Here is a 17,572-nt window from a genome sequence, read left to right as displayed (position 1 = left end):
TTTCCTGTTATATATTTTTTATGCTTTCGTAGGCATAAACTGGCATTTGCTGCCATGCGGCAATAAGTGTACTCGTATAAGATTCTCCACTCTATTTCGTTGCAAAGCTCAGTTATGTATCATTTTATTATTATTATTTACTTTTATGTCGCACAGCAGGTTCAGGCCTCGCGTTTATTTGATCATAAGATGGTGCAATGTTCACTGCTTGCGCTCTTCCTATGCAGCTCACTGTACAGTTTCACGCCACGGACATTTTCAGCAATGCGCCCATTGACTAACGCCTGCTTTCTCGCAGCATCCTCACATGGTATAAATTGGCGCTGCGGAAATATGTGTTTGGTTTGAAATCGTGTGAAGTTGTGAATCTACATTTCAAACTTCTATAGGGTCGGACTGCGAGAAAATGTCGCTTTGCATTAACTGCGCGTTTGAAATTGCAATGACACGAACGCATTCTAGAACGAGTGGAATTCGTCAAGAAACGTACCCATTTGATCACCATCCTGACGGTTTCCTCGCAAGCTTAAAAACAAGGCGTTGAGTGCTCCCGAGATTGCAACGTACGCTCGTACTGGCCTCGTATGTATATGTTGTACAGACTCGACAGCCTCCATTAATCGAAGCAGAGAGGTGCAATGGTAAGAACCGAGTGTTTAATGAACACACGCCTGCAAGCACATGGACGCGCAAATGCGACTATGAAAGAACGTCGTCGACGCAACATTAGTTTCTCCATTAACGGTGGACGCAACCACTGGGTATACGCCACGCCTAATGTTGATAATCTGCTCTAGCCAGAAAACCGAGGCGCTTTTTGGGCAAGTCTCGCATTCATTATCAGAAACGGCAGCGAAACTTTGCAGTCGCCGCACGCAATAATTGATCTATCTTTGAGGAATGCTTTAAAGAAAGGACATTAAAGACATGGTATGCCGGTTTGACTCGTGTAAGGGCCGCACCCGCGTAAGGACCTCAAGTCCAACTTAGCAGCCCAAAATTTGGGGGAATAAATTCCAACGGAGAAGCAGTCGTGTTCGGTGCCCCGATGCTATACTCCCGCGCCTTTGGGAACATTCGCGCGCTACGTACTTCCGCGTGCCGCTGCAACATGGTGGCGAGAGCCATCTGGTGGCGGCACCTAAAACCCTTGAAACTTCGTAAAGTATACTACTAGACACAACAGCGGTTGCGGAAAACTGGATAAATTCAAGGTACGGTACGTTTCTGCTATTTTTGAAAAATAAACACCAGGCAAATTTGTCAATCGGACTACTGACGCACGGCGTGCAGACTCACAGCCGCATTAAAGCACCGTAGCGTCTCGGCGACATCGTAGCACCGCAAAGTCTAGGCGTCGCACTTCGTCATTTCTGTGCTCGTCGTGGTATTTTTACGGCTATGGCATTGCTCGAGGTCGCTGTTTCGATCCCGACCGAGGCAGCCACATTTCGACATGGGTGAAATACAAGAACACTCCTTAAGGTACGCCATGCAGTGGGTCAAATTTAATCCTAGTCTGCCCCTATATGGCGTGCTTCATAATCTCATTGTGGTTTCGGCACGTACAGTCCCATAATTCAAGTAATGTTTAACACTTCTGTCCCGATGCGATGTGCCGTGCGAGGCAATCACAATACTGACCTTCTCGGAGGTTATGAAAATATTGCGCACGACAACGCCTAAAGCAAACACGTCTCACTGTGTGTTCTGCGTACCATGATGACAAACAGCATGCAGTGGAGCACGCAAGGTAACATTTACCATCAACTCGCCTCTCTCTCACTGCACTAAACGCTGAATAAATGAAACATTCGCCGTCAACATCACCGTTAATTATTGTCAATGAAAGCAAACACCACAGAAAGCCTCACTTACGTCGATTCCCACAGTGCGTCGGATCCGCATAATTATATTGCCATAGCAATTATATGAATACTCCAGGCGCATTTTTGCCGTCGCCGTGACGTTCCGTATAAAGTCCAAGGGTAATAACAGATAGCTTTAGATTAGAGGACGCAAGCGGCTTGCGTATGCAAGAACTAGGGGCCACGGTACTGCGCATGCCCAGTACCGTGGGCCCTAGTTCTTGCGTACGCAAGCCGCTTGCGCCCCCCTAATCGAAAACTAACACCATAGAGTTTCTCACTACATTACCTAGAGGGAAATCTAGCGCTGCTGCGCTGTGGTATGCATGGGAATGCCGGTATATTGTGGATTCGGATTGGCATTGTTCTCGTAGAGACAGGACACCTTGAAGACGCGCTTGGCAAGTACCGTTCCGTCTGTCACAATGATTAATTTTCCACTAGAACAGCACGTGAAAAGCTGTTTTAGCTTTATTATTACGCGAAAACATGTTTTGTTTAACTATGAGAACTTGTTATTGTGTGTACGACTACATGTTACGTAAAAAGTATCAGCGGGCCGCTAAAGTTGGAGGACAGACGACAAGGTTCGCGCTCGCTTTGGAACAGTTGGTCGTCTGTTCTTGCTTTTCTTCGCTTGGTCATGCATCGTGGGTGAGTAAAGATGTAATATGCGTGAATGGAAGCATTTTATGAAGATTTTACCTGAGAACGCGTTATCTGCGTAGCCATATCCACGTTTTAGACGAAGCCTCTTACAACACCAGCCAACACGAGCCTCGCAGAGACATATACCGTCATTCCCATGACGGCACGGTGCCTCCTTAAGAAACTCCCATAGACGGTGGCGCCAGATTACCCTCTAGGTGTTATAGTGAGAAACTCTATGACTAACACCGTCGGCGCACGTCGTGTGCTGTATGTGCGAGGGAAAGCACGCGAGGGAAGCCGACGATCGTGGCTCAATCTATCGCGCGCGAAGGAAGAAAGCCATGAATAAGGAGGGCAAACGCGCCGTCTTGCGTCGCGCGAATGGCCGTGGAGGGACGGGAGGGAGGGAGAGGGCACGTTGTGCTCCGGCAGCAATTGCGCATCTGGCGACCGGGCGCCAGGGAAACTCACGATCGCGGCTCAATCTCGCGCGCCGTATATGGAGGAAAGCGTATACGCAGCGCGGGAGGGAGGGGGCGGTAGCTTCGTCTCTGCCAACAAAGTGCGTGCTTAGCACGGCTGTGAGAGCGGTTGCGCGCGCCGTATCTTGAAAGGCATCTCCTGACTGCTCATACCTTTGTGCGCACTGCGTTCTCGCCGCTCTAGTGTTGAAGCGATAGGCCACCCGAAGGTCACTTCGCTCGCTGCTGCTGCCGCACTTGCTCACACCAGCGTTTTGACAGGAGTGTCCACGCTAATCGAGTGTGATGTGTGCATGTTTGCTTGTGCGCGCTAACACCGAGCTTGTTAATAAATTGGTAAGCGAATGTTTTCAGGTTTATATGGCCGATAAGGCTACTATCCTTACTTCGTATTGCTGTCTACTAATTTGCTATCGCATCGATGGTTCACCTTTCGGGTGTAACTTCGACTTTCTGTAATACGAAGACATTTCTTCTCACACCATAGTGGGAACGACTACAACGCGCCAGCTAGGTTTCATTTTCGTTTCAGTTGATGTGCTCACGCCAAAAGCATGAAGTACACCAGAAATTGGATGGGTCAACAGTCGAAGTTATAGTGGAGGCCCATGATCCCACAAAACGGCAGCACAGCACATTTTTTTTTAATTTAGGATACTGCAGGCCTTGTGTCCCAAGCAGGAGGGGCAACGTACACTGGTAAGTGTAATATGCACACAAAAAGCTAGTACGCTAATATAACATAGCAAGAAAAAAAAGATACCCTCTGAAATTTTTTTTATTTACGCAAGTGTCTGTACATATATAGATGAAGCGCCCCAGTGAGGATGCAACATATTCAAGTAATGATTAAAGCAACCAAATTACATTTATGTAATCGGTCCAATAACTTCTGCGCAGAAATACACAAAAGAAATATGAAAACGTGTATAAAGAACAGAAATAAAAATCAATAAAAGTCACACATAATTAAACAGCATGTTTGTAATAATATACACACAATATAGGAACGCTATTTAAGTATAGTTGAAGCAGAAGGGAAATAGCGGCGGGCAATGAAACAACATTAATGATGTCAAATGCTTGCGAAATAGAACATTTCAACTGATAAAGAAACGTTGTTAGCTGTTTTAATTTCAAGTGGTATTGCGTCACGTATTTTTCACCAGTTAGAGAAGGGGTCCAACGGCTCATCCGTGCCGTTGCAATGTCTTCATCACTTTTTAAAGCATGAAATGATTTAACTCCCGTTGTCAGCGACCTTCAACTGACCTTGTGCCAAAAGCCAGAGCCGTCATCCGTGCACTGAAACGGGAACATCCGGGCAATTAAGTTACGAGAGCAAAGCGAGGTCTTCACACCCTTTGTACAGGACCACATTACATTCAAACAACTTTTTAAAAAATATTGCTTCCAAGTTCTTCCTAATGTTTGTTCACTCAAGCTGTAACTTCTAGTACGCTGAAGATTTATTTCTCATTTCCAATAACAACGTTTCAAAAGGCAGATACAGGGCGCTATACATTTGAGTGTCATCTTCTGGCACTGAGACAGAGTTGTCCGTACTCTCTTCAACGCCAGTAGTTCGTGAAACCCGCGGCGCGTCCGGTAGCGCCCATGCTACTTGCGTGCGGCGCAAAGCGGATGGCTGTTTGACCAAGACGACACTTGCAATGAGGTTCTGTATATGACAGGAGGCTATCGCGCACACGTGGGCCAGTGCACAGTGTGGCAAGTTGGTTCTTTATTCTATGGTGTGGTGTGGTGGGTTGTGCCGTTGCGAACGTGCGGTACACCCACTTTAAGGTTGTGGCTAGTATCATCTTCGCCCAATCTGCTTTGCCGGTTCCCATTTCATGCTAACACCTACTCTCGATTAAGGGAGAGCCGGTAATTTTTATTCGCAATTCGCGAACAGCTTGTTTCGCGCCGGACGCAAGTTTCATCGTGCGCCATTGGAATAAGAAGCGACGTAGACGACGGGTTGTTGCAATCCGCCAGGAAGTGGAAGATGGCGACAGCTCGATCGCTCTGCTCCAAACGTTTTAGACGTTATATATCTGTAAGCATTCTTGTCGGCCGGCGTTTTGCTGTTTCAGACTTGTTCTCCTGTTGCAGGGGGACCGAGCTGCGACAACGTCGACGATGTGCCGGAGCTGAATTCTGGCCCAAAGATGCACTCGGAGCCCGCTGTCATTTTGCATTCTCAAATGGTTAGTCTGGCTGCGAGCAAACTTTTCACGTTGCGATCGTGTGGCGGTGTGCTAAACTGTTTTTCTTGTCTACCTTTAGTCGCAACCGTTACGCTCGCATTGCGTGGTCTTGCTGCCAAGGCTTTAGTGTTCTTAGTAACATAAAAAAAAATAAAGTAATTGTAGTAATGGTAGCTTTGACAGCACACCGCCGCTAGTCGTATTGGCGTTTCTTTTCGTTTTCACTTTGCCGCTCCTCGTATTCACGCTGCTCCTCGGGAGTCCTAACTGTGCGTTGCCTACCCATAGCAGTGCTGCAGCAACATTGAAATCAGTTGCTAGGATGGTTCCTTTATACACGGTAGGCTAGTGACGCTACTTCCCACGTCGCAAGTTGATGTCGCCGCGGAAGCTTGTGCAACAATAATCTTTACCGGGAAACGTATGCGAGGAGCGGTACGTGCTCTGCATTAACATCACTAGCGCCTTAAAACCAATTATGCGGCTCGGATGCTTGTTTTGCGCTTCTTGTGTATTGAAACGAATGCTGTTCTGCATGTCGTATGCGTGAGTCCAAAGAATGCACGCACTTTTCGCTTCACTTTGCCGAGTGCTCGAAGCCTGCTTCACATCCGCCGCGGGTCGGCCGGTTGGTCGGTCCGGTATTGCACTACCCCCGGAACCGCACCCACACTTTTGCCCGCGGACAGGGACACGAAAAATGCCGACCGATGAGAGCCTAACAGCTTCGCTGTAAAACGGTGCTCGTAAATACTGTGCGACACCATAAAAAAGTGAATTACTAATTCGTTCGCTCATCTTGTCCCCGATTATATAGAAGCTATATCTTGCTCGCCACGGGCACGGCAACGCCGTATGCTGCCTGTAGATGGCCTACAGGCAGGTTCGCATTTCTCCCCGGAAGCTGGAAGACAGGCAATCCCAGCATGCGCTGCTGCTTGTCGGTTCTCGATGCAGCTATGCGGCACAGGGCAGGTGCTCGCCCAACCAGAAGAAAGCTTTGAAAAAATGATGATACTACTATTTTGTTTTACCGGCAGTCGTTCCCTATCACAGGCAGGCTTGCAAGAGGCCTGTTCGGAAGTCGCGTTATAGTAATTATCATAGCCTGCGAGAAGCCAGCACTACCGTCGGGTCGTGGTTGTACGTCTAGTCTGCCGTCTCCGCGCGCCGCTCCTGCAAAGCGGCGTCCTCTCGGTGCATGTCTGCGCACGGGGGTGGGGGATAGGGCACTGCGCGCTATCGGAGCGTTAAGGGGCTTTACGTCAGCTGTCCGGGCGGCGCCAACCGTATACCGTCTGCTAGCGAGCGGGCGGTTTCGCTTCGCACCAACGTTCGATAATGCCCTGTAGGTCTTTGGAATTCCGGCACTCTACACAGAAGCAAGGTCTTTCACTCTTAGCCCACATTTCCGCTCCCAGGACGTTCGCTTTCACTGAGCCCACAGGGGCCGTCATCATGTGTCTCATTATTTTCGTCTCCCGTCCACCTCTGGGCATATACGCTTCCCCTGTCCCCTTACGAATTTCATTAACCTTAGAGGAGGCCGTAGTTTCAATTGTCCCTGTACGTGTATATCGATCGAGAATGTCTCCGTCACAGGCGCCAACAGCCGTATGTGCAAAGTCGTAACGGACAAGACCGCAAATTGTGAAAGTTTCTCGCTTTTTGCGCGCTTTCTTTTTTCTTGGCTTTTGCACGTTTGCTTTCTCTCTTCGTTCGCGTACCGTTCCTTTAAGGAAATAAATATTCCACTGCTAGTCGGTGGTGGTCTACTCTCTACGTCCCCGTGATGTCGAGCGCGCTGTCTTCCCAGACACCATCAGTGACAGTATGTCGAGTGTGCGGGGCTGCGACGGGTATGCGCTGCACGTGTTTTGAGTATGCGTGCATGGACCAGCAGGCGTTGATGCTATCGCATATCATGTCCTCGTGAAAACGAGAGAACCGAGGTGACACGTGATTTGCACGTTGGTCTAAAACCGCCTATACAGGTCATGCAGGGAGAAATTATCCTCATTTCCATATATAGTGCTGCAGCACTGGGAGCGGCCCGTCAAACGCGGCGACAAGGATTGGACGATTCCAGCGCAGCGTAACACTTCGAACCGTCGCGATGGGCCTCAATTAACAATTAAACGACACTACAATATTCCGCGGTCAACAATACTCCCTAGTGCTCCGTCGTACATCGAACCCAGCTAGGAAGACAAAAGAACGCAACCGCTGCAACAAAGTTACTACTACAAGATTCGAAGAAGCGAAAAATCGGTTCAGGCGTCACGATTAAGCGTTTGCAGACGCCGCAACTAGGAGTAAGCGACGATTCTTTAGTGACGCTGGTGTCATTAGTGAAGGGATAAAGCTCCATTGCCTTATAGATGAGGCTAGGTTGACGTTGGTGTCAGCCGGGAGATAACATTTGCATCTTAATAGACGCGTAAGCGCCGACGGTACCCAAGATAATCAATTTGCATCGTGATTTGTGCAATGCTTGCTTCTTCTGTATCGCTTTTATCATTACTTATAGGAGCGTTCGTGCTTACGTTCTTTTTTCCTTGTGTACTTTGAAAAAACATTTTCAGTTACCTGAAGCACATATAGCCCAACTTGGCCTTTTTACGTAGATTACCTGAAAAAGCGGATATTTCTTGCGCGACAAATCGAAGTGTCCAGGTTGCTAATCACAAAGATCCACCAACTACGTTTTTTTTTTGTTTATTCACTTAAGTAAACTTGTTCCAATTGCAAAATCCAAGCCGTGCAATAGTGAATTCATGCTTGTGTAGCAGAAATCTTAAGACAAGGGCCATCTTCTATCGAAATACCCGCCTCCGAAATATGCTAAACATTCATTAGCGTTACAGTTAAGATCACTGAACTGTACGACGTGTGGTATTAGATCTCGCCGTTGAGTGCGGGAGTTGGCCCAAGTTGAGGAGGATTTTGAGAACTGAATGTTTATTTACATTATTTACAGTAATAACACAAAGTAATGAACAGTCATAAAGTCATCAACGGCCGGCAGCAAATCGGACGCTGCGGCCCGTGGCTAGAACGAAAAGAACTATCCTCCATTTCTCTCGCTTTTAACCCCTTCGGTGTCTCGGGGTCACGTCATTTTCGGCCAATCGTCGAGCCAGCTCAGGTGTCGTCATTTTCCTCCAATGGTAGGCGCCCGTGCAAGTGCCGTCACATTCGGCCAATGGGGACGCTCCAAGGGCTCCATTGTCCGAGGGTGGACTTGCCTCAGGCGTCGCCTCCTCGCCTGGAAGCGCTCAGCTGGAGGTGTTCTGCAGGAGGTTGTTCTCGAACGACCTTCCAGAGCCGCCAAACAGCTTTGCTCGGGACCAATATCAACTACCTGGAACCGTGCCAGCCTCACGTTGCACTTTCTGGAAGAGTCAAGCAGGGGGGCGTAGACAATAGCTCGACGTGTGGAGCATGAGGTGGGAGTCGCCAATCGGTCGGACGGGTCTGGTAACGTTGTAGACGTGCCCCGGCGCACCATAATTGGAATGCGACGGTGATTGGATGTGGTCGGGGAACTTGAGTGATGCCAGGAAAAGAGTCCGTATCCAACAATGGTTTTGGGAAACAGTTAGCTGGAACGCCTACATATTTCGTAGCGCGCTTTAGGGCCGCTTATTTCAAAAGTGCTACTAGACTTGCTCAGCTTCAGTTCTGAAATTATAGCATATATGCCCTGAAGTTAAAAATGAGAAAGCTAATTAGTGATTCTTCTTAATTAGCTACATCGGCATTGTGATCCCTCGCGTAAGTAACGTCCGCCTCTTCCATAAATACACCTGAAAAGGCGGAACAGCGCTGTGACAGTTTTTTTTTTATCTGTCTGAACTAAAGGGGGAAAAATGTGTCATATGTGAACGCTTCCTTCCATGTTTTGAGCATTAATCTACAGTGAAACACGAAAAAGGATTTAAACAGGAGGTTCCATTGTCGTTCCCTTTTGCGAATCAGTTGTTCAAGATAAGTGAATGCAAGAAAAGTGTATCACACTTATACGCTGTTTCGTCGACGCCTGTCGGCTCCTTCCTTGAAATTACAGAACAAACGTGAACACGAACCTTGAGTACTCGGCGGTAACGGCTTTTCGAGGTGCAATGATTTTGCTATATCGTGCGGAAAGGCCGCGCAGTGCGCAATTTAGAGCCGCTGAACCAGCCCAAGCCGCGCACATTCTGTCGCTTCAGCGCGGCCGCGACGGACGCTAGCGTGCTTGTAGTGCCACCGAGTGGTAGCCGCCACGACTACAGCGTACTAGACACGACCTACTAAACTGCAGACCTTCACAGATGTCCCTCGCCTGGCACGCCTGGTCTAGTTCAACTGTTTTGCCGCCAGGGATGGCACGTACGGGAGGAGTGGCGCTAGTTATAACCTGTTCGCTGTCGTCTGCTTCTGCGATTTGTTTCAATGCCCGTGCTGCCATTTCGGCAGGCACAAAGAGCTTGTATTAGTGGTGAGTGAAGGAATTCAGGAATCTAAAAGGAAAGCAAGATTTGCAAATCTTTTGCGTTTGAATACGCAAAAGTGACGTTAGAGGAGGAGCAGCGGTGCAAGAATGGTAAAAAGCGAGCGCAGGTGGCAGCCGCAATGCTAGACGGCGGAAGATTCCCTTACCTAACCTCCGTAAGAGTTTGCAAAAAGTTGTTTTAAAGGATTCATAGGATAAGCTAGCTTTCTTGAGTCGATTACAGATAGTCTAATGTCAGAGCTGACATTAGAATTTACTGCTGTGTGCAGGTAAAGAAAGGTGGGATAAAGGTTGTCGCAAGTAATTGCTGCGCCAAATGTACGCGTGCAAATAATTACTCGCGTATGTTTTAAGGAAAGGTGAGCATAGGTTTTTTTATATTGCTTGGTGTCTAGGCGAGTTGAAAGCTTGCAAAAGGGGTCCTAGTGCATTAAAACGTGCTACACTGCAGATGTTGTGTCACGGAACTCTTTCTAAATTCCACGGAAAGCTTTCCTCCGTGGTACGGCGGCAGCATAACGGTGGTGCGTAAGATATGTACGCACTGAATTCGAAGTTGTATGTGTTAATTCTATTTTTGAACTCACGACACACTGGCGGGCGACACTGAAGAGTTAAAATGAGTGGTTGTCGTTTTGTCGTCGAACGTTACGGTGCTTCCCAATTTGTAAAAAAAGCGGAAAGCGAACTTTACAATGTATGCGGTGAAACTGTTGTGCACTTTACGAACTCTAGAAACAATGTTACTTAATGTGCAAGATATGTACGGTTTGGAACTGCATGAAAAGGCAATAGGAGCGGCTATTTAACGCTATCTTAGAGAGCAGCGGACTACACGCACCGACATTTTTCAAGTTCGGGCAGTCAACGTTGGAGCCAAGTGACCGACCAAAGCCTTGTGACATCGCTGTCACTGTATTCGCAAAAATAATCAACTATGCTAGCTGTTCGTCACAGCAGCCGCCGTTCTAATTACAACGCCGCCCATCAACCGTATACTAGCAGACGAACAGGTCATAAAAGCGACACCAACGGTGAACAGTTGAAACAACAAAAAAGTAGGCGCAGGCTACATAGAAGTTGGTTACTGTACAGGTCTGGAGTTCCAGTAGGTTGCGGTACTAGAAAGAGAGAGTGGATCGAGCAGACACCGGCAAGCGCCGAGGGTAAACGCGGAATTCGCGACGGCGCTGCCGTCGCTTCATCTAAAAGCTCTGGCTGTTTCGGCAACGCCCAGTTGCTGAGGCGAGCTTCCGGGCGTAGTAGCTGTCTGCTCGACGCACCTTCGCTGTTGCGTCGTTTGCATCGTTTCCGTCGGTCTTTCTCCATTTTATTGACTACAAGTGGGCGGCGCATATAATCGCTGTTTCTGCCACCGAGCATCAAGACTAGATGCAGCAGAGTAAAACGTCTGTCAAAGCTCCATGCAGCTGCGGTAGGGTTTCCGACACGACAATCATCCGGCCGGCGCGCGGCGCCGCTCATTCAGGGGTAGGCGACGGTGGCGCTACAAGCTTTTCAACAACAAAAAAAAAAAAGCCTCAGCGGGAGCCCGCACTGGATCCACTGCTCTTGTCTAGTACACTCTAGCCACGGTGGGCGGAGACGGTGGCCTAGGGAATACCTGTACAACGTCGCTTCTGTTATGCAACCGTTTCTGGTCGAAATAAAATGTGGTTTAAGTCACAGTTATGCGACTGCATACTTCATTACAATTTAATTTTGACTTTGTGTCTCGCGAGATTTCGTTAGTACCGCTTCAGCGGCTGCTGCACTGTGAGAATTCCTCATTTACTAAACGAGAAGTCCGAGTTACGGGCGTGAGACGTTGCACAGCTTCGACGCTCACCTAAACCTCTATGCAGACTCGTAGCGACGTCTCCGCTAACCTTGTAAACGTTATGGTTGGAAAAGAATACGTTCCTCCGTGTTAGCTGCAGAGCTAAACACGCACACACACACGCACACAAACACAGACGAGCCTTGGTCGATGAGCAACGCAACTGAAATGATGCACGGCTTCGGCGCTCGCCTCGAAACAGCGTCGCTTCATCGCAGCTTACCGCAAACATTCGCGCTGAAATAAATGTTGCGAGAAAAAAAGATGATTGCGGTTTGTCTCAGCGGGGCAGCGTTATTACCTCGAGATTTCATATTCCAATCACCGACGACGGTATCGCAGCGTATGGCGGTGCCTTGGAAGTGCCGGAAGTAGCTGCAACCTTTGAACAGCAACATTTTAAACTAGACGCACTGCGTCAAAACAAACTCCAATCAACGACGACGCTATCGCAGTGCGTGGCGATGCCTTGGAAGTGCCGTAAGTAGCTGCAACCCTTGAAGAGCAAGAAGCAGTGGATGGTTGCGCGGGCGTGTCGAGACGCCGCACGGATTCACGGCGCTCGCCTGCCTCCCAGAGAGTTTTTTCTTGCTTGCAATCGTAGACCTTGGTGATAACGCGTGCGCCCATTCGGAATTGGCTCTGCTAGATATGATAAATATTCCCGATAAAGCTGGCGATGCGAACTTGTCGCGTTGGCGGCGGACGCGCACAGGGGCAAGTCATGAACGCGGAAGCCATGGGTGAAGCCATGTTGGATGTGACGTCGTCGAGTGTTGCTACCAGTAATGTTTTTCTTCGGTTTTGTCGACTTGGTTACGTCTAGGTTTTTGTCGATAAAATTATAACTTGGGAGAAAAAAGTGCTTGCTTTTTTGCCTTTCTGTATGGAACCTGACATTATCGACCGTTATTCTGTCTTACGGCGCCGCGCTGTCGAGAGTATCTGCACGCGCATATTGTTGAATCTGGCACTTGTTATTCCAATTTATTAATAAAATAAATAACATTGCGATAACTTAAACTAGAAGTACTGCGGCAAAAGAATCCTAGCATTCCCCAAAGCGACTATCTCAGATTGTGTTTTGCAAAAGAGGCGTTTTACTTTCACGGGTTGATGAGGACACTAGAGTTTCCTTTTCGGTTTGAAATGGTGTGTTCAGACCTCGGTCCAGTGCTTGTTATCGCTTCTCGGCCTTTTGGCTAAGATCAAAGTGTAGTATCTGTTCTTATCAGCTTAATATCTGATACGGGTCCTATTTGGACCCAAGATATTAAACTTATTTTTGGAATGGGGCGGAGTGCTTGAAGCTTGCTTCACCTCCGCCACGGGTTGGCCCGGTATTGCACTGCCTCCGGGATCGGCCCACTCACCCCCATGGGGGTGGGAAAATCTTATGCTATCTAAAATCAGACTGAAGCAATATTGCGCATGACGTGAGCTGTCATATCGGTGGGAAGAAGAGTTGTCACTGCCCCCCGTCATTTTTGAAAAGCTCAGCCGCTGGACGACCAAGTAATGCGGGAAAGTGAACGTGTAGTAGCTTCTCGGCCTTTTGGCTAAGATGAACATGTAGCTTCTCGGCCTTTTGGCTAAGATGAACGTGTATAGCTTCTCGGCCTTTTGGCTAAGATGAACGTGTATTTGCTTCTCGGCCTTTTGGCTAAGATGAACGTGTAGTATAGCTTCTCGAGAGATAATTCATTTCTGTAAGCAAAACCACATAGACATCCTGTGCATACAAGAAACAAATTTCAGAACACCAAGGGATGTAATAGAATTCAAAAATAGATTCGGACTATACGCCTTCTTCTCATTAACGGATGCTCGTTCCCGAGGTACAGGCATAGTTTTTCTTTCAACTAAATACAGAGAAAGTGCACACTACACTTGTGACACTGAGGGGAGAATAACAGCGGTGGACATCTTTATGGATGGAAAAAGAGTAAGAATTATTAATGTATATGCACCCGTAACGAGAAGTCTCACAAACAAATTCTTTAAAAAACTAAGAACATCTTTTAGAACACAGGCAGTACATCATTCTTGGAGACTTCAATTGCGTTCTAGACACAACACGGGACATAAGAGGACCAGGGCAAGGGGCGTCCAATTACCACGCAAAAGAGTTGAGAGAAATATTAATACAGCACAGATTATCAGATACATGGATTCTAAAACACACAGATAGATTCGAACACACAAGAACATCGCGACACACAGCCAGCGGAATAGATAGAATTTATATAGCCCACACCTTAAGACAGCAGCTATAGAAAACTGCCAAATACATACATTGCCACCAGAACTCTCAGACATCAGTGATCACAAACCGGTATCGGCCACAATTAAAGGCAGCCCAGGAAGAATAAGAAATCAGAACACATGGAGAATGAACGCTGCCCTTTTATATGACACACAAAGCCAAGAGGAAATTAAAAGAGAAATACAACGCACGCTGCAGGAACAAAGTCAACACCACACTAAAAATTGGGACGAAATAAAGGAAGAATGGAAAGAGATCCTAAAAACTGCCGGACGAAATCGATGCAATCGCATAACAGAAACTCTTACAGAAATATTAAGAAGAATCAGAATAATTGAAAAAGGGGGTGAACTAACTTTTACAACCCAAGAATACTTAGAGGTGATGAAGACAAAATACGACCAAACAATACGAGAAGCATCGCAAGCGATGCAGAAAGCCACACGCCTAAAACTCTCAGGAACTGGAGACACAGACACAGTATATGCTCATGATACTTCATCAAGACCTCCCAAACAAACCCGAATAACTGAGATTAAAAGAAGTGATGGCAGAAGCACGACAGACGCACAAGAAATCAAAGGAATAATAACAGAACATTTCAGGAGAATTTGTCAAACCGAACACCACAAACCCAGCAACTACAGAGATATAACAAAAGCCTTTTGCGATACAATAGAAAATCAAAACATAAACAGAGAACTCTGTGCACCCATAACCAAACAAGAATTAAAAACAGTAATTAAATCAATGAAACACACAACAGCTCCTGGACCCGATGGTTTAATGACAGGCTGTTACCATACCTTTTTCGAAGAAATAGCCGAAACTCTTTTACAGATGTTAAACAATTTCATTAACAACAAACAGAAACCAGCATCATTTAATACAGGACATATAACACTTATACCTAAGGAAGGCGCAGACACCACAGATCCCGGAGCGTGGAGACCTATAACATTACTAAACACAGACTATAAGATACTACAGTACTTTCGAAACGACTAACGAAAATTCTTTCGGAATTAATTTCACCCTACCAAACATCTTCAGTCCCAGGCAGATCCCTATTCGCCACCCTAACGTTAACAAGAGACGTCTTTGAATATATGCAAAACAAACTTCAAGGTTTCTATGTTACAATAGATCAATCTAAGGCTTTTGACCGCGTGGAACACGACAACCTCATTAAGATTCTAGAAGCTTTCGGCATGCCTAAAGATTTTATAGATTATATAAAGACGCTATACACAGATGTTAAAAGCAAGATCATCATAAACGGAGAGCTCACACCGGCAATATCCATAACAAAGGGCGTGAGACAAGGATGCGCCTTGTCAGCCCCTTTATTCGTTTTATCCTTAGACCCCCTTTTAAGAAAAGTAGCTAATTCCAAGAAAATTAGAGGTTTTCCCATGATAGGACAAGAGACAGTCAAAATAGCCGCTTACACAGACGACATAGCACTATTTATCAGAGACACCAGCAGCTTATGCACATTTGACCGAATTTTCTTTGAATATTCACAGATATCAGGCGCCCAATTGAATTCAACAAAAACTAAAGCCCTACTTTTCGGTTTCCCTACAGAAAAATTGCCAGCACACATACAGCTTTTAGACACGAATAAAGTACTCGGAATAACTTTCAATTCAAACGGAATAGCTCCCAAAACCTGGACAGAAGCTATAAAGAAATCCGAACAAGTAATCACAGAAGCAGAAAGATATGACCTGTCGCTTAAGGGGCGCATAGAAATTATTGAGACCAGGGCGTGCGCATACGCATTCTACGCAGCCAAAGTAGCCATAATGCCAAAACAGACAGTAGCCAAATGAACCAAAATGATGTCAAGCTTTTTATGGAATAAAAAAAGCCCACCGATCAAAAGAAACATTCTTGAACTACCCGAAAACAGAGGAGGACTAAGTTTACCAAACATTTCCGTAATATCCCGTGTAATCAGCACAAAAACCACACAAACATTAGTGGACAACGACACATATCTTGGAAGAAATCTAATGATATACTGGTTAAGTACTCTAAAGCAAACTTTCTTTCCAGACACACACCACGGACCGACCGCAGAACAACCATTACCATTTTATCGAGCAGTCACGGGAGTCAAAAGAACAATAATACAAGAAGCGCCACAACTAGATCTCATGAAAACACCAGTTACAACATTCAGCGAAGAATTCGCCATTCGTGAACTAACAACAGAAGAAAACGAACAAACAAAGAAAGAAAAATGGGCACACATAGCGAAAATGAAAACATCTACAGAAGTTAAAGATTTTGAGTGGCGCAGGAGATGGAACATCTTACCAACACGACAAAGACTGGCAGCCTGGGGCATAGTCCCACATGATAAGTGCCCCAACTGCAATGAAATAGAAACATTAGAACATGCACTCTTCAAATGTCACGCAGCGCAAGCTACGTGGAAACTTGCTAAAAAACTTTTAAACGTAGACATATCCCAAAAATACACAAGACAAACACGGATACAACGGTTAATAAAAATTATTGTAATCATGTACCTATGGAATCGAAGAAGTCTCGCCGAAGCATCGCGACGACCTGTAAGGGCGACATTTCCAACAGTAAGAAAAGCAAGAATACACGTGTGGAAAGAGCTAAATGCTCAAATGAACATAACCAAAGAAGAAAGATTTCTGCGAAAATGGCACACCCGTTTTATTTTTGAAAGAGAAGGCAAACTGGAAACAAACATTGTTCCATTCTAAAAAAAAAGAAAACAAAACTCATGTTGTACCTATTGAATATGCAAACACAGCTCCATCCACGTTAACACTGCGTCAAAAAAATTGTATTATGTAAAGAAGCCATACCATGTGAAGACGTAAACTTGATACATCAGTCTTTTGTTGTTGTTACATGTGCTTTTGTTCAATAAACTTCCCTTTGTGTAGTATCTGTTCTTATCAGCTTAATATCTGATACGGGTCCTATTTGGACCCAAGATATTAAACTTATTTTTGGAATGGGGCGGAGTGCTTGAAGCTTGCTTTACCTCCGCCACGGGTTGGCCCGGTATTGCACTGCCTCCGGGATCGGCCCACTCACCCCCACGGGGGTGGGAAAATCTTATGCAATCAAAAATCAGACTGAAGCAATATTACGCATGACGTGAGCTGTCATATCGGTGGGAAGAAGAGGTGTCACTGCCCCCCGTCATTTTTGAAAAGCTCAGCCGCTGGACGACCAAGTAATTCGGGAAAGTGAACGTGTAGTAGCTTCTCGGCCTTTTGGCTAAGATGAACATGTAGCTTTCTCGGCCTTTTGGCTAAGATGAACATGTATAGCTTCTCGGCCTTTTGGCTAAGATGAACATGTAGCTTCTCGGCCTTTTGGCTAAGATGAACATGTAGCTTCTCGGCCTTTTGGCTAAGATGAACATGTAGCTTCTCGGCCTTTTGGCTAAGATGAACGTGTATAGCTTCTCGGCCTTTTGGCTAAGATGAACGTGTAGCTTCTCGGCCTTTTGGCTAAGATGAACATGTAGCTTCTCGGCCTTTTGGCTAAGATGAACATGTAGCTTCTCGGCCTTTTGGCTAAGATGAACGTGTAGCTTCTCGGCCTTTTGGCTAAGATGAACATGTAGCTTCTCGGCCTTTTGGCTAAGATGAACATGTAGCTTCTCGGCCTTTTGGCTAAGATGAACGTGTATAGCTTCTCGGCCTTTTGGCTAAGATGAACGTGTAGTACTTCTCGGCCTTTTGGCTAAGAT

The 17,572-nt window shown here is 46.4% G+C and overlaps 1 non-coding gene and 1 pseudogene across 1 annotated transcript; both read left to right on the top strand.

The window, feature by feature from the left end:
- The first annotated feature begins 12,734 nt into the window (after window positions 1–12,734).
- LOC126534987 (U2 spliceosomal RNA) lies at window positions 12,735–12,926 on the top strand. Its single transcript, XR_007600441.1, has one exon. It is a non-coding gene; the product is annotated as a U2 spliceosomal RNA (small nuclear RNA).
- Window positions 12,927–16,740: 3,814 nt separating this feature from the next.
- Window positions 16,741–16,909, top strand: LOC126534992 (U2 spliceosomal RNA; annotated as a pseudogene).
- The last annotated feature ends 663 nt before the right edge of the window (window positions 16,910–17,572 follow it).

The sequence above is a fragment of the Dermacentor andersoni genome, chromosome 7 (genome assembly GCF_023375885.2).
Source record: "Dermacentor andersoni chromosome 7, qqDerAnde1_hic_scaffold, whole genome shotgun sequence".
Classification (NCBI taxonomy): Eukaryota; Metazoa; Arthropoda; class Arachnida; order Ixodida; family Ixodidae; genus Dermacentor; species Dermacentor andersoni.
Note: the sequence above shows the minus strand (reverse complement) of the source record. Positions and strands in the feature narration are given on the sequence as shown.